Source organism: Sciurus vulgaris (assembly GCF_902686455.1).
Source record: "Sciurus vulgaris genome assembly, chromosome: 2".
NCBI lineage: Eukaryota > Metazoa > Chordata > Mammalia > Rodentia > Sciuridae > Sciurus > Sciurus vulgaris.
In genome coordinates this window covers 196,652,321-196,671,050 of record NC_136462.1, presented here as the reverse complement: position 1 = coordinate 196,671,050, position 18,730 = coordinate 196,652,321, and the positions used below count along the sequence as shown (strand labels likewise).

Below are 18,730 nucleotides of genomic sequence, written 5' to 3'. Positions count from 1 at the left end.
CAATTCTGGGCCATTTCTGTGACTCAGGAATACTGCACACCTCTTTGCACTTGCATTTCCTGAAGCTTTAAGAGGTGCTCAAACACAGGAACTTCAAGAATCAGGGAAGAGAGAAGGCAGAGATGTCGAACACAGGAAACTCAGAACGGCAGGCTAGAATCCTCATCCTCTCTCCGAAGAGAGTAACACCCACAATTAAGCGTTGCCCCAAGAGTTAATCTAAGTTAATTAAATACACCCACGCCCAACTTCAAGGTTCATGTTGTGGACCATGTGACTTTGGACAAGTCTTATTGCTCTGGACCTTCAATTTCTTCACCCATAAAATGGGAATCACCAGCAGTAACTAACTCTCCTCCACATGCCTAGAGATAGAACCTTTGCTAATCACACCAGCTACTGCTAAGCTTCCCATGATGAAGTTCAACCTCAGAATACTAATTCACAGAGCTCATAACTTCTGTCATTACTGCTATATTTCAACATCTGCAGGATAACAGACCACAACGATGGGGTAGTCAGATGACTTCATTCTTCCACAGAAAAACACTTACTTGGTTTAAGAGTCAAAACTTACAAAAATATTAAATTTTGGGAAATGAACCTTTATAAAATAAGCTTGAAGGGACATAATCCTCTCCTTCCCCACTTTCTACTACTGCCTTAAACAAAAGCCATTGGTTATACAATTTACAAAGTTCACCAGGATCCTGGTTCTTAAATATTTGATGCAATTCTTCTACATACCACAAACACTAACATTTGCAAAATGATAGAGAAATCTAGAAGTGAACAAATCATCAAGATACATTGCAACTGAAAATCAGCTTGATTTACTCTGAAAAATTGACTCAACTTCCTTTTCCCATTTGCTCAATCTGACCACAGAGTCTTAACGTCCAAAGTGGCAATATTAAACATACAGGGCATGAATCCAAACCCCATCTTTCTCTTTTGACAACCCAAGTTGCTATTGTTCCCTTGACAAACTTAATATAATATCTAAGGAGACAATGCAATCTTCTAATTTATGACATGGAGAGAGATGTTGCTGAAACCCCATGCTATCAATGCCCTTAATTAAAACAACATTAATAATGGTCACTAAAGGAAAATAAATTTCATTCTAGTTGTCAAGATGTTGTATAATGGTTGGGACAAAGCCACAATAATTATGCTAAGGTGCCTAGCTGCCTCTCCTGAGAAGGAAAATATACAGTGAAAGTGACAAATGGGTACATTTACATATGGATGAGCACGATCTGTCAGTCTCCAAGGTGTCACCAGATAAATACCAGAAAAGGTCAGGGACATTATTAGATGATGTTTTCCAGGACAACACAATATATGAATATATGCCCTTATCACGCAGAGAACAGATTTCCAATATATTTTAAATAAAGTGGGCTCATTTAAAAACTCTCATTTCCCAGTGGCAGGTCCTTATCTCTGGCCAATAGGAGCCATATATTGTTTTTATCATGCTGCAAAGGTATAAATGTGCATTGTTAAAGCAACCACACAGATAGCTAAATGAATACAATACATAAGTAGATTTTTTAAAGCATTTTAAAAAAAAAAAAAAAAAAAAAAAAAGCTAATGACCACCCCAACTCACCTTACTTAAAACCATTGTCACTTCTTAGGGGAAAAACCCAACTACTACTTAGAAACCATGCCTTAGAATTCATTTTCTTCAGCCTTATACTAACAGAGATGCGCACAGGTAGTGCCAAAACGGTTCTTTTTTTCTGACACAGTTACAATATACTGCGATAGTTTTCTACAAGATACAGCAAAAGAGGGAAGGAGAAGCCACCCTACAAATATTATCCATTCATTCAGAAAGACTTCAAATTCATCCGACAGTGACTTTTCACCTTACAGGTACACCTTCCAACTTCCACTCAGTTCTTCTAAGAGACGCCTGCTGTGCTTTGTGTCCCCTCCAAAAGCCCATGTGAAGCACACTCCCCCAGTACAACAACGTAAACAGATGTGGCCTTCAAGAAGTGACTGATCTGCGAGGGTTCTGCCCTCATGGGTGGGTTAATGCTCTATAAGAATTAGAGGGATGTAATCCAGAGACTCAGGAGGCTGAGGCAGGAGGATTGCAAGTTCAAGGTCAGCTTCAGCAACTTAGTGAGATTATCTCAAAATAACAAGTGAAAAGGACCAAGAGTGCAGCTCAGTAGTAGAGTAACACTGGGTTCAATCCTCAGTACTTGGGGAAAAAAAAGAAGAACTCTAGAGGAAACCAAATAGGCTTTTTAAATTTTTTTATTTATTTACTTTTGGCTCTTCTTTGTTTTTCTGCCATGTGAGGATATGGCATTCCTCCACTCCAGGGTTGCAGCAAGGCGCCATCTTGGAAGCAGAGACTGGGCCCCCATTAGACACCAGGCCTGTTAACAACCTTGACCCTGGACTTCCAGCCTCTAGAATTGTGAGAAATGAATTTTTATCCTGTATGAATTACCCAGTCTGTAGTATTTTTGTTTAGAGCAGCGCCAACAGACAAAGTAAAACCTTACCAACATTTTAATACCTTAAATTAATGTTTAATACCTTAGACATTTTAGATACCTTAATTATAAGAGTTTAGAAACAGCTGTTTAAAGAGTGAAGTACCTATATAAACTTCAAATGCAAGACTGTTTAAGACATTTTAAGTTGACAACAATTCCATCCTAAGTAGTACATGAAGCAGTTCCTTCCCATTTTGGTTCATGATATTCATCCACTGGTTCATTAAGGGCCTTCTAAACTCCTGGTGGTGTGGTTGGCTCAAGAATCCAAGTGAACAGCCAACCAGGGTCTCCAGCTTTGGAACCTGCTTTGCAAAGCAACCTACAGGCTAAGAAATGCTGTATATTAACTCCTCCAATTAGTGTCCACGACATCCCCATGAGATAGGAACTATCTCATAAATGACACCATTTAGCTGAGGACACTGAGATCAGGAGAGGTTAAGCAACATGCCCAAAAGCAGAGTGAAGCAGTGACACAGAAAGATCTGTCCCCAACCTCTCACAGCCATTTGTGCTCTCAGTTCAAGGTTACAGACTCTACAGCTTAAAAGTACAGTTCCGGGGAAGCCAGAGCCTTCAGAAGTCACGAAATCTCCCTCACCCTCCGTTTCCCCATCAATAAAATACAGCAATCAAACCAATTAATATCAATTCTCTTTGCACTATGAAGGTCTACTTCTTCTTTTCTCTGACTGGAATATATGATATTATTTTTAAACATGGTATCCCTTAAATTTAACTTAGTCTTCATTGCATGCCTTGTTAGAGCAAAGAATACTGAGAAACTTGAAAAGAACATATACTTTCTGATGGTCTTTTCTCCAATGAACACACCAATGCTTTTCTCAGTCTGAAACTTTGGAAGATGAAATGGAAAACTGCTAATTCTAACTCTGGATGCTTAATAACTACCTAAACCAAGATTACAAAATCCCTGGAATACATAACCTTAACTAGCAGAAAGTTGGCTCATTCTTAAAGTGAACAGTAGAGCCATCAGTCCTCAATAAAAGGGTTTTTTTCATTTTTGGAAAATTCAACCTCGAATATCTCTGAAAATTTAGTTTCAAAATTAAAGGTCAATAAAGACACTGCCCAGGTACCCCCCTACCGCGTCCCCCCCCCAATGATTGTAACTATCAGAAATTCTGAAGTTCTGAAATAATACAGAACTCTTCCAGTCCTGTGTGTAAAACTGGTCCATTCCCCCTTAACAAGTAGCCCAGAAGCCCGGGAAAGGTACTTCCCTTCTGAAATCTTAATCAATCTCAAAACACCTGCTGGTCCGCACACCTCTGTAAGCTCCATGTCTCCACTGATTATACAAACAGTCCCCAGAAAATCATAGTCGCCCATGGACCCAGCTATGAGGAAAGAATCAACCTGCTCTTCTTTGGTGACTGGGCTATTTCATGGTCAAATGCCCTGTCCAGGATAAAGTGGAATCAAATCCCTTGACAAAAGCGTTCCTTTCCTCTGGGTTGCAACAAGCCGGCCAGAATACCTTTTTATGATGGTATAAACAGGTTCTCAGGACGGAGAGCTATAATCAGACCTTTCATGCAAAAAAACAAAAACGGAGCTCAAATAATATGCATATAAACCTCACCTACTGTTTACTGGAGCTTCTTCCTCCAGAAAAAAAATAAAATAATGGTTGATACTGATAATTTACCCCATCCGAATTCAATGTACTAAAGTATCTTCATTCAATAGATGAATCTATTGAAGAGATCAGAATGTTTTAACAATATAATAAGTTAAATAAGTTATTAAGTTAAATAAGTTAAATAAATAACAAATTTCCATTTTATGAAAATTAAAGAACCACTATAGCTTTTAGAACACTGGATCAAAACAGGGAGCAACTATGGGCCACTAAATCAAGCCAGGTGCTTGTAAAAATTCTGGACGAGTCTTAGGAAAGTTGGGCTAAAGCTGCAGATGCTCATTTACACATCATGGGGTTGCTGCTTTGAGTTTCCCAGGAAGCAGATCCTGGGAAGGAGATTCGCACACAGGACATTTACTGAGCAGAGCTCTTGGGGTCACATGTTGGAGGAGTGAAGGGCGCAGGTCAGTGGTAAGGTGCTCTCAACAAGAGCCTCCCAGGAACCTGCGTGCTGGCAGAGCTGTCCCCAGCTGGAGCAGTCGTTGACTGTGGGCAAGGCCACAGGAAAGGGGCTTGGCTTTGGGCCCAGCAGCGCTCTGCAGGGCTTGGGGCGGGGTGGGCTCAAACAGCACTCCTGTTGGGGGGGATGCTGCTTCAGCCTGAAGGTGGGGTGGTGGGGTCCAGGCGACACACTCTGATGCCCACCACCCAGGTCACGCCGGTCACTGTCAAGATTCCCAGTCGGGCCCCGGATTCTGGCGTGTCAGCCTAAAGGAAGAGGCGATGAGGTGAGGAGTGGGATCGCCATGGAAGGGCGCGGTGAAGAGGACTGGGTAGAGGAGGGAGTGTCGGTCCCTTCCCGAAGGCACAATGGAGCCGGGAGCCGGGGGAGTGCTCTCACTCACCACTCACTCTTCAAGGGGAGAAAGAGCAAGAAGGAGGAGAAAAGCAAGCTGTGCCCCAGGGGGCTCACAAGCCAGCGAGGCTAAAACCAACAAAACATCACTTTAAAGGGACAAGGCAGCACCACTCGGTGGAATCCTCTATGGTGGCAGAAACATTTTACGTCGGTATCGTCCAACATGGTAGCCGCTGGTGACCGCTTATGCGGCTACACTTACAATGTGGATGGGACACCAAAGACTTGAGAATTATTTAGTCGTTTCAGTTTACTTAAATGCCATGTCCACCTATGGGTAACATGCCCTCCACCATGTAGACGGGGGCTGGTGTCAGGAAAAGCAGCAGCACATCAATGACCTCCCAGATGATTTTCAGGATGAGAAGGAATCAGAGAAGCAAAGAGGAGGGGAAGAAATTTCCAGTGAATAGAAAGACAGACATGTTCAGGAGAGAAAGGAAAGAGCTGAGCCACGAGAGGATCAAAGGGGATGGTCTACTCCTGCTGATGCTGGGGACCGGTGTGACACGGTGGGCCAGGCCAGCGGGGTCCACGGGGCAGTGTCTTGAGCAGAAATGAGAGGAAGCCCCGGAGAGTTCAAGCAGGGGCAGACAGGATCAGGCTGAATTTTTTAAGTGATCAATCTGCCACACGCAGCACAGATTTGCAAGTGAGGGACTGAGCCAGGGAATGCTGTGCGCATGTGCACATGCACATGCGCGTGCACACACTTAAACACACTCTGAGCTAGAACCAGGTACAACAAATACCCATGAGTCTCCTGGCCCCATTGTACTGGTACAGCCTCCTAGAGGAACTCTGGTTCCATTTATGAACACTGTCAACGCATAACTTTGCAAGAGCAACTTGCGTTTTAGGATTCATCTTTAGACATAAGCACATGCCCGAGCATGCCCCTACTTCATTGTTTAAACAGCAAAAACAGAAAATTACCTTAAAATGCCTGCTATTCGTGCACTAATTAAATAAATCATGGCATAAACAATAAACAAATGTTGAGCATCCATTAAAATTTTTGGAAAGTGTTCCAACCTAAAATAAAAGGGGCAGAGAATACATAATGTGAACCCAAAGGTGTAGAACAAATTACATAGGTGCCCACAGAATCACGTGCGCATTTACATATGTCTGTGCAAAAAATCTCTGCAGATGTACAAGAATCTGCTAAGAATGGTAATCCTGGAGAAGTGAAACCAATCTGTGGCGGGAAGGAAAATTTTTTCTTCATTGATCCTTTTGTGCAATAGAATGTTCTATTTCTTAGTATGTATATATGATGTAAAATATTAATTAAAATTATATATATAAGTGTTAAATATTGTAGCTGTCTATAGATGGATGTGCATATATAAACACATAAACATGTGCATGAGTGTGTTTATGTCATCTGTTGTTGTAGATAGAATATGCCCTTCCCCTCTGACTCTCTCCATCCCTTCTCTCTCTCTGTCTCTCTCTCTCTCTGCCTCTCTCTCTCTCTCTCATTCTAGGAATTAAATTCTCCCCTTTTCTCAAACAAGGTAACTTTTGGAATCTAAAACACATAAAGGTTTTCAGTTCTTGTTTTGTCTGACACTCATTAGTTCAGGAGAGCAATCCAAGGTTTCTCTGCTGTCTTGAACTCAGGAAGCCGAGGGGACACTGGGGAGCCACCCTAGGGCTACACAGAACATTCCATGTACTCAGTTGTGCACTCGGCATCCACAGTCACAGAGGAGGGGGCAGGAGAGGGAGAGAGGTCAGGCCTTTATACCTGCGTCTAGCTGCCATGGAAGCTGGGTGAGAGCAGTTGAGTGACATGCTCTGGTCACAGCTGATGACCAGAGGCATCACAGGGCTGAAAATCAGTTCCTCCTTATTCTATCCAGGTTCCCCTCCTGCACATGTCTGGACTGCCCTTCGGTGCATGCTACCGAAGGCCTACCAACACGTCAGAGGACTGAACTCCACAAAACCCTTGGAGCGTCCTGGGATTTACGAATCTATGTTCTATGCTGGGGTTTCTTGTCTGTTTATCATTTAATATGGGAGCTCAGGGACGGAAGAGACTCCAGACTCAGCGAGGCCTGTGCTCCTTGATGCCTAGGGACAGCAAAGGCAATAGTCAGAGGTTGTGTCTAGCTACCAATTAAGGGATTTGTGTCACCTCCCACAATCCCTCCACCCTGCCGCCCAGCCTGGCTCACCTGAAGCCTTTTACAAGATCAATCAGGTCAATGAAAAGGCAGGCTGGTGACATTAGTCAACAGGCATTGATCTGATCCAATGAAAGGATAAACCTTTTCACCCAAGAAATACCGATCAACATTTCAAAGTTTATATTCAATTTTTAGAAAAAAATAGACATAGTCACAATTAACATACAATTTATCTCATTTTCTTCATGAATGATTTCACAAGTCTTTTTCCAAGAAGGTATTTTTTATTTTAATAAAGTAATAATGAATTATATGTTTCCAAATGTTTACTTAATACCTACTTTTTAACTTGGCTAAACATCATTTCTTAAAAAAAAAAAAGACCGCAAAGCTGAAAAGACTCTAATTATAAAATAGACAAAAATTTAGTCTCAATCTTCAGATAATCTATAACAGAGGGGTCCATTTCTCAGCTAGCAGAGAGGAAAGAATTGCAAAGCTCTCCAAGCACCCAGTGGCCAGGGCAGGACACGGCTGGCTCATGCACTGTCCATGAGAGTCATGGACACCTCCACAGCCAGCCATCTTCATACACGCAAAACCCCTGGATGGTAAGTCCCATTTCTAAGGATTTGCTCACCTGTGGGCTCCCACTGGGGAGGGGGTGGTCTGCAGTACTGTTTGTAACAGAGAAAACAAAATGGAATTACCCCAATGCTCCCAAAAGAGATGCCACGTGGATTCAAATCTAGACCCTGCCACATAGAGCATTTTGTGACTTGAAACAAACCTCGACCTCTTAGTCACTCAGTTTTGTGATCTTTAAAATGGAACACCTATTCCACACACATACTTCATAATACGTTTTAAAAGAAGGAAAGAATGAATAAAGAAGATAGAAGAAGAAAGAAAACAGAATGAAAAAGTGAGCAAATAATGTATAAGATAGGGCTATACACTGGATCCTAACCAATTAACAAAAAGCACGATATAACGCCAAATAAGAAAAATGTGATTCTGCAGAATCCGTGGCACACACATGATTGTACACACACACACACACACACACACATGTGCTCATACTCATGAAACTGTAGATATGTAGACTATTCTGGAAGAGACTATTCACATTGGCATTTGGGGGAAAACAGTTAGATGGTACTTGAGTACAGAAATAAGAGGAAAACTTACTGTCCAGTGGTTAATCTTTGCATCTTCAGATTTGTATAAGAACACACATTATCTATATAAAAGTTAAATAAAATTTAATCTTAATAGTGTCAGTCCAGACCTTTATCATTAATTGTTTGATTCTCTGATACTGAATTTGTTGATAATATCTTAAACAGAAACCATGAAAAATTCTAAACATTCTACATCTCAGAGGAGAATCTACAACACAATTAGGAAGGATAAAGCCAGTTTCGTATTTGCTTCTTGCATCTGAACATTCCATTCTATTATTCTAACCTGAAGTAAAACTTTTCATTCATTCAATCAATCAACTTTGAGCATTTTCTCTGGGCTAAGATCTGGAGACATAACAGTAAACTGGTCTCACAGATTGTATCCTAGTGGAAGAAATTAACCAATACATGTGGCACAAAAATAAGAACATTAATTTAAATCCTATGCATAGACTAAAAAGGGACGGGGGGCACATGGCACAGTGTGGGGGTCAGAGCAGGTTGGTCTGAAGCCAGGATCTGGATATGAGAGTCAGTGAGAAAGAGGAGAAAGATCAAGCCCACCAAGTCTTCCAAAGGACAAACTCCTCAGGAATGTCTCGCACTCCTCACCACATTTTGTGATTTGAGCCAAACCTCAACCTTTTAGATACCCACCCATCCGAATCAAGGATGATGAAGACTACTTTAGTTTCTAGATAACCTCGGGACCTGGGGACACAGCTGACGGAAACCAACCTAGACTCAAAAAGTGGTTCTTTTGCCAATTCTCCAGAACATCTGCATCCTGGGACAAGGAATTCTAGAAACCAAGAAACTGTTCCCATGAGAGTCAGCCTACCAGGGGAGTCAGAGAGGTAGGCGTTCCTGTAGGTTCTGAAATAAATAATTTATTTTTATTAATAAACATGATGTTAAGATGATAAAACACCCGTGAAGAGTCTAATTCCTCAGCTAAACAATGAACCTGTGATTAAGTAAAGCTTGGAACTCGGTGCTAGTGTTTTAATTTGAGTCAGTCCATTCATAAGACATTCGAGTTTCTCTTTCCACTAGCCACTGTCGCAAGCATGGTACAGCTGAACGGGACAGCCAAGGGGCTTGGGCATTCTCCAGCTAAGTGTGCACAGGCCTAGGGTGACACACCTGCTGTGACACAGGGAACTTCTGTGAGGGGTGGACAAATGGGACTTTTTTTTCCCTTAGAGGCCAGTTTTTAAGATATTTTGTGTAAAATAAAGCCCTATGGCAGCTTCAAGTGAAGAAATTTTTGGAAAATCTGATTTTAAAAAGGTTAAATACAACAGTGCTGAGCTTCCCAAACTTCATTCATGCCTAGGCCACCAACTGGATTTGCACTGTATCTGCCAAAGCCACACACCTTGATTTTTGCCCCTGCTTGGTTACACCTGCACTATAAGTCAATTATCTTCTAAATCACCTCACCTTTTAAAATAAATAAGCTTATTTTAAAAGAAAGCAATAAATTCTTATCTTAAACACTAACAGAATCGCTTGAAGGTAAATGTAAAATTTAGCATAATAAAAAGTTAATGAATGTAATAAAATATTGTTAATCTGACAACTTTGTACCTAAGGATGGTTATTCTCTTAAAAGGCTCACTAGCCATGAACTCTTGGAGCTGCAGTGAATAATAACTCTCTCATTTTATGATTCAGTGTTGTGTTATTGCCCTAAAACTCTCTCTGTCCAGACCTGAAATTCTCACATCTGAACAACACTGCTAGGGTTAATAAGTATAAACATTGTGGCCAGTATTTTACCAAAGGTCTGCTATTTTGGCTAATATATTCAACCCTTGATTTTCAAAGATGGTGTTTCATTATTTGAAACACTACGTTATTTTATAACACTGGGTTCCTAAATAAATCCAGTGTTAAAAAATAATGTATCACTGAAGTCAACAGCAATAGGAAGAAGGGATGGTACAGGTCATTAGGAAAGACAGCTTTTCTGGTGGGATATGAGTGGATTATTTACACTGGTTCATGGCTCTTACAGATAACACACAACAGATACGCCTCAATGTTTTGCCAGTAAAAATAAAATCAATATTATGACCATTTATTGAGTTTTTACTATGAGTCAGGCATAAGATGAAGAACTAGACACACTTATTTTTTGCAAAATGTATGTAATTATCCTCATTTTTATATCTGAGGAAATTGAAGATCAGGATAAAGTAAGCAATTTTCTACAGAGCCAATGAGTGTGTGGCCAAGTTGAGGTTCAAAGTAGTGTGAGTCCCAAACTTATGCTGTTTCCACCATGGAAAATCTAATGCATTCATTCAGTTATAAATATGCTAAAAAAAAAAAAAAAAATGAGACAGTACTCCTAGCAAGATTTCTAGTAGTTACAGACAATATTATTCTGAAATTTCCACTGAAGGCAAAGGAATGAATGACAATAGCTAAATAATTTTGAAAACAGAAGAAACTGGGAGGAATTAGTTTACCTTGATTTGTCTGTGTCTGCAGACAGACACAGGATACATTGCTATGCACAGGCAGGGGTACACGACAGGGGAACAGAACAGAGGCCTCAGGAGGGGACATGCACAAACCCACTCAAGAGAAAAGCCAACCTTCTCAATGATGATTCTGGAACAACCCATCACCCGCAGGCCAAAAATGAACCTCGACTTAAAATACACCTTGTACATGAGCTCACATGAATGATGGGCTTGAAGGTAAAAGAAAAGACTATAAAATTTTTAGGAAAAAAAAAAAAATCTTTGGAATCTTGAGCAGACAAAGAGCACCAAAAGTATGATCCACAAAAGGAAAAAAAATTAATAAACTGGGCTTCCTCAAAATTCAAAACTTCTGGGTTGGAGATATAAATCAGGGGTAGACTACTTGTTTAGCATGCATGAGTCCTTGAGCTCAATACTCAGTATTGAAAAAAAAATTTTTTTTAAACTTTTGGTCCATGAAAGACCATGCTAAGAAAATAGAAAGGGAAAGCTCCTGATAGAGAAAGTCATTTGCAAATCATAATCAGAAAAGAGATAAGTGTCTAGAATATATAAAAACTCTCAAAACTCAATAGTTGAAAGACAACCTCTGACACCTTATGGAACCATACGTACAGACGGCAAGGGAGAACACAAGAAGATGCTCAACCTGACCACCCAGCAGGGAGATGCAAAGTAACGCCACCGTGAGGTATCACCACACACTCCGCAGCACCCAAAACTGGTGACCAGGATGCAAACAAAATGCAAATGGCACAAGGGTTCAACAGTGTCCTAAAACAACAAAACCTGCAACTGCCACGCAGCCTAGCAAGGGAACTCCTGGGCACTCATCTAGGAGGAAAACATTCTCACAGAAACTGCACCAATGTTTAAATCAGCCTTCTTCACAACAGCCAGGCGTTCTTCAACAGGTGACTGGCTGGACCAACCACATCACAGTCACACCAGGGAACACTGCTCGGCAGTAAAGAGCAAACTCTGAAATCCACAATCTGATTGGCTTTCCAGAGAACTACTGTGAGAGAAAAAGCAATCCCAAATGGTTACATAATGTCTGGTTCCATTTACGTAACATTCTCGAAATGACAAAATTATTAAACTGGAAAACAGACTAGTGGCTGTCAGGCGTTTGGGATTATGCAGGACAGGGGAGCAGCAGGGGGGCTAAGGAAGGATCCTGGGGTGAGGGAAGCGTTCTGTGTTTTGACCAACATCAGTGTCCTGGTCTTGACGCTGTATTACAAAGTTGAACCAAGTCATCCCTAGGGCAGCCAGGTAAAGGTCCTGGCTATCTCTCAGGGACTGTTACAATGCATTTGAACCTGTAATTCTCTAAAAAGAAAAAGTTCAATTTTTTATAATAAGACAGGGATTCTTAGCTCCTGAAGGGAGCCAGGGAGGACCTGGACAGGATTCCAGACCTCTGTGGGAATCTGATGCAGGCCAGGATGCACTTACTGCCCCAGGGAAATCACACAGGTCCTTGCCCTGGAGCCTGGCTCTACTCCACTCTAGAGCACAATACACATGGGAGCCTTTATGTCCTCTGGGATGTGGGACACTTGCGGAGGCTCAAAAAACTAGTAAGACAGGGACAGCCCCCGACTGCTCCACCAAGATCAGCTTCCAAGTCCTTATCCAAGATGCAAGCTGTCTGCAGTCTGGGAAGGAGCTATTTTAACTCCAGCATTCACATATATCTTGTGGCATTTTGAAACTCACAACTTTATTTTGAATTTCACAGGAATGGGGGTTGCAGGAGGAAGGCACCATAAGCTCTTCCTGAGCTAAAATCTCCAAAGGTTTCCTTTCCACCTGACTAGCACCAAATTCCTAGAGCAAGAGAAAGTCAAATGGGTCCTTCCTTATTCTTCAAAAATGGTTCAGGGAGGAACCTGCTGATACCTCTTCTCTTCAGTACTGGTCCCATTACTCAGATTCCGGCCCACCCTGGCGTACTGTGCACGTATTAACCTCTGGTGAAAAACCACAAGCCCAATATGAGGCTGCCAGCTTCCTGAGGGCAGCAACCGTGTCTGTCTCATTCAAGGTCTGCACACTCGTAGGATCTCAATAAATATTTGATGAATGATAAAAAAAAAAAAAAGACAGCAACTAATCCCAAATAAAAACTAAATTCTTCAACTACCAAAGATAAATAATTCCTCCTGAAAACTACAAAGCTGCCTGAAATAGAACTATTTCTACTGTTCTAGCGAACATGATCTTAAAAGTACCCTGGCAGACGTGGGGATATTATCCTATCCATAATTGGGCTTATGTCAACACACAAAGCCACACAATTGGCCATTCATTGCTTAAATCAGAGTTGGTGAAGATGAGGAAGGCTGAATCTATGCATGATGACTCCCATCGCCCACGTGGCCATCCAAGCAAAGATGCCTAAGACATGGCGGAGAGGCCTTTTTGACGGTGTATATCCCACAGCAGGGAAACCCATCCAAATGAGGGGACACTGAGGAGCTTGGGCCTGCACACCCTATCTGGCCATTCGTGTCTGGACTGGAACAGTGTGCCCAAAGCCTCTTGTCCCGGAGGAAGATCAGCAGCACTCCGTGTGTCTTACTAGCGGTGTGTGTATCTGTATGTGTGTGCACACCAAAACAAAACAACATGACGAGGGCACAAGATGACTCTCTTCTGCAGCTGCAATGTTCATATTGTTAGGACTTTGTCATGGTGTCACAAAACACACACTGATCCCCAAACGTGAAAATCTGAAAACTTCCTGTCCAGCACATTAGGTCAGGGGAAACAGGGAAAAGGAGGGATCAGAACATCTTTCTTCCTAGACAGTTGGCCATCAACTGACCACCAATCCATCCACACGGAAGACTCCAAATTAAGAGCAACACCTCCTAAGCTGCTGAGTTCACTCAAACCAAAGCTTCATTGAGACGGGCACCTCCTTACGAGGCACATCGCGACTTACCTGAAGACCAAAAAGGCCTCCCAGGCCCTGGGGCACATACCTGTAATCCCAGCATTCAGGAGGCTGAGGCAGGAGGATCCCGAGTTCCAGGTCAGCCTCAGCAACTTAGACACTGTCTCAAAATAAAAAATTAAAAGGGGCTGGGAATGTGGCTTAGTGGTAGAGCATCCCTGGGTTCAATCCCCAGCACCACACATACTCAAAAAAAAAATTCTTACAAAGGCCAACACACCTATACTCAGCTTCAGTGGCAAGCAAGAGTTATGTTTGTACATTAATTATTTCATGGTTATTAAGTTTGTTTCCCTTGCTAAGCAGCAATTTCTTTGAGAATAGGAGCTCCTGCCATAGAAGCTACTACTAATAAAATCATCTAAGTAGCACTGTCTCGAACAGCACTGGTAGCAGGAGGGAGAGCAGTAATAAACACTAATTGGGTTTTTATTGTGTCAAGCATTGTGTTAAGCCCTTTACAACAAGCATGCATTAGGTGGGTATTAAGAGTCTCCTGTTTTCAGAAGACTGAGGCTTTACGCACATCTAAAAGCTCACTAGAAGCCATACCCCCAGTCACTGAGCTAGGGTTTGGAAGCAGTCTTCTGTCAGAGCCTCTGCGGCTCAACACTGCACAGTGGCAGGTCCTCCATCCACCAGTTCACTCAACGGAGCTTGGTCAAGGGCCCACTCTGCCAGGCCCTGGAAACACTGCTAGGATTAAAGGAAAGAGAAATCCCAGCCCTTGGGGAGATTCTATGCTCTAAGGGATACACAGGTAATAAACACGTAAAATACACAAACTAACACGTGAGGCAGTGGTAAACCTAGGGATATCAGAGAAGGGGATATCAAAATAAGGTGGTCTGGGAGGCCTCGCTGAGAAGGTGGCATTGGAGGAGAGGAGGCGTTCCAAGCACAGGGCGCAGACAGAGACAAAGTGATGAGTCATCCTGGCCTTTAGGGTCTCAGCAGCTCAGTGACATGATCTGCCTTAGTTTCCAAGCAGCACTTTGCTGTGTTGGGGACAGACTGGAGGGAGTGAGGGTGCAGGCAGGGAGACTGGCAGTTACTGCCACATTATATGGAGAGAGGACAGGGGTTTGGCCCAGGGTAGCAGCAGAGGATGGTGGGAGCTGTATTCTAGACACACTTCAGAGACAGCCCGCCAGCTTTCTTCAGCGACTGGTTGCAGTGACACAGCAAGACAGCAAGGCTTCTGGGCTGGCTCGCTAGATGGATGAATGGATGACTGGCTTCTACTTGGGTGGCCATAATGCTGAGACCGCTAATGACTGAGCTGGAGCCCACCCCAGCAGAAGGTATGGACGAAAGAACCATGTTTGCCTGCATGAAGTTTGAGACCTCTGTTGGATGTCCAAGTGAAAGCAGAGGGTAGAAAGGAGAATTTGACTGAGTAGAATTCAAGTAGTCCAAGATGAGAAGTTTATGGTAGGCAAGAGCAAAGAAAGGCAAGTAGCCGAGGGAGTGACTAGAAATGAAGAAAACAGGTCCATGTTTAAGTTCTGAGACTTGCATTATGGATAAGCCAGCACAATTATTGACTGGAAATTTTTCTCCACTGCAAGGAAAGATACCAAGTGAAGACCATGAATACCACCCACCCACCTAAGCCCTCTGCAGGATGGTGTGTAAACCGCCTGTTTGACCACTCATCTAAGAAGAAATGTTCAGTGTCTTCCGAGAATTAGTCAGATAATTATAGACATCGGCTTCCCCTCCCCACTCCACTCCCCGGACATTAGCATCGACATCCCTGAACAAATGCTGTGCCCAGGGCACCACGTGAGACCCCCACAAACCAATGCAGAAGAAGCTGGGGAATTCAGATGTGCACACATTGAGACTTTCAAATTAAATGAGCTGAATTTCATTAAGCTTTCTGGTGTTTAGAGAAAACAGTAAGTTTATACGTGCATAATTTGTTTATCACTTACAAAGTTTAGGATCTCAGTGAAAGGTGCGCATTTATCTTTGACATACTTAAATGAAGGTGTTCTTCGAATATTTATTGTTCCACTGAAAAACCACTTGATTACATAAATGCATCATATATGTGTGCATGTGCGTGTCTTTTGTAAAAGCTTCATCCAATGAAAAATTCTAGAATAGAACTGCATAAACATGTATGCCTTTTTTTTTTAATTTTTTTTACCATTAGGAAGTGATAAATGTCTGAGGAGCTACACATGTTTACCCTGATTTAAGTATTACACAATGTATACATGTACCAAACACCACATGATACTCCATAAATATGTACAATTTTTATGTTCTCATACATCAGTTAAAATAAATTTAAATAATAAGAAATTATGCCTTTGGACCCTTCTACACAGATAAATAAGGAAATCAATAATCCCTATAACCTTCACCAACCGTAACTCTTTGAAAAGACAATAATACAATCAGAATCAAGCTCTAAGCAGTCATTGGGGTTCAGAGATATTATCTTATTGAATGCTCCCAAGAACATCAGTAAAGAGTGTAAACCGTATAAACTAGAAAACTGGAAAGTCAAGGGTCACAGGGCCAAGAGTACTACAAGCAGATCTCGTTCCAATCTCCTCATTTTCCAAACCTGAGGGAACATTCCTTGATACAACAGCTGCTTACCATGAAATGCTGTTTTCTTGTTTAATTATAAGCCCTCTCAAACATGGTTATAATCCACAGACGCTTGTCTGGATTCCATTAGTAAAGCCTCTGTCATGTTAGCTCCAAGGAGGGTTATGAAGTGCAAGGTCATGCATGCATCAGGTCCCACACTGCCCCCAGCCACAAGCACTTTTGCATGCCACTCTGGGCCAGGCCTAACACCCTCTCTCTAGACTCATTCCAGGGCCCAGAATGTACATTCTGCAAGCTCTTCTGGGCTATAAGCAGCCTAGGTTAGCACCACTTATATCCCTGACTTTGAACAGAGGGTCCCTTGACATTTCCCCACAGCATCCTTCACCATTACTGGCAGCCTCCAACAAAACTTTAGTTTGCACCATCTTCTGGCAACTATGAAATCCACTTTCTCTGTGAAGTGTATCAAAAGAACACTTTTAAAAATGAACTATTACTAAAATCAATGTTAACAAATGAGATCGGATCAGATTTATTTGAATCATATTTTTGACCTTTTCTCTCCATGAGCAATAACTATAATTCAGTGAATATCCTCATATCTTTTTGAGTATCAACACAGATAAAATGAAAAAAATCTTGGTAGAGTGCACTGCTCACTGGTATTCAAAATGCTCTAAAATATGAAACAAATGCAGACTAAACTATATTACCTTCCCTTCTGCTTCAAATATCTGTCCATAAATGTTGGCACACATAGGACTGTATTTGTCAGTTATAATAGGACAGAAAAAATAACCTCAATTGCCACTAACTCAAAAGGGATGGTAACCAGTTTTTCAAATAAGTCACCATGTGTCACAACTTGGCATAAACTCTGATCCTTATGAATAATTCACACTTTGTGCATTAATAATGCATGTCCTATTTCTGTTGGAATGCTCCCTAGCAGAATGAGTGTCTATCACCAATTCCCTCAGTTGACAGGATGGAGTAATGTAAAATTAGAATGATGTTTTTTATTATTGCTCCCTTTAAAATTGTAACACTTGGCTGGTCCATAGATTTATGAAACATATGAAGTTCCTGTTTCTTCTTGCCCTTTACATGGGACTCACTCCTTTAGATACCCCAGCACTTGCTCTTGCTGATAAGAGTAGTTGCAGAACAGAAACTTTGGCAAAGCTCATAGAGATTGGGTAGTTCTGTTACATTTCTCCCTAATTATATATTTAGGCATTCACAAAAACACAGGGTGTAATTGCTAAAACAAGGTAACCAGTGGGGGGAGGAGGGGAGAGAAAGAAAAAGGCCAAACAAATTGGTAAGGTTTTCTGATAAATAGGGATGTTTTTCCCCAACCAGGCATTCTTCCCTAGCTCAGCTTACTACTGTGAAATTTCTTTTTGATTTTCAGTAAAATCATCTGGTACATTAAAAAAAAAAAAAAAGTCCAAAGACTGAATAAAAGAAAGACGCCAAATGACATGTTTGTAGAGTGAGCGATTCAACTTATCACCCTGAGTAGGGCCAGGCCATTTCATCAGGACATTTGGTATTTTAGCCTTTATTGAACTTTCCTCTTCATCCCCCACTGCCTGGCCACAGGCTCACCCAAGTGCAAACCATCCACCAAAACAGCCACAATACCAGACACAAAGTAAAGAGAAATGAGGTAGTTTGATATCTAAAAAAAAAAAAAAAAAAAAAAAAATCCAGTATCCTTTCCTCCCTCGAGAATTTCTTCACTATCACTCAAGCCCAAAGAGAGGCAGACTTCTGAAGTCTCCCCAAATGAGCAGAGAGGGAGTTCAGGAAAGGAGCCATCCTGTGTCAACATCTGTCCCCAGGTGCCCTCGGCCTCATTCATTCTTCCTGTCGGCTCGTGCTAGGAAGCGCTTGCTCAATGCCAGGTATCACGTTCCGCTGGGTCTCCACGGCATTCCCGCAACGGAAATCCGCCGCCCAGGTCAGGACCAGGCAGAACTCGGATCTGGGTATCTACCCCGAGCTGGCCCCGTTCAGAGGCCAGCCCACTCCGCCCGCCGACACCTGGGTGAGTCACTGTCCAGCGCCGGGTCCAAGAAGACCTTCTGCTTGGCAGAAGCCGCCCCCCGGGGTCAGAGGGTCACTGCCCTCGCTCACATCGTCCCCGGAAAAAGTGAAGTTGGCGGCGAGTGGGACGAGGGGCACCGGGGGCATCCGGCGGGCTGGGCACCCCGCCGGCTTCTCGCCTCTAACTCCCATGGCTACGGAGAAATATTTATGTCGAGCAGATGGGCTCCAGTGGCCAC

General features: G+C 42.3%; 1 protein-coding gene across 1 annotated transcript in view; it reads right to left on the bottom strand.

The window, feature by feature from the left end:
* The window catches only part of DOK5 (docking protein 5), a 176,576-nt gene that overhangs the window by 157,353 nt on the left and 493 nt on the right, over positions 1 to 18,730 (bottom strand). The window lies entirely within an intron of this gene.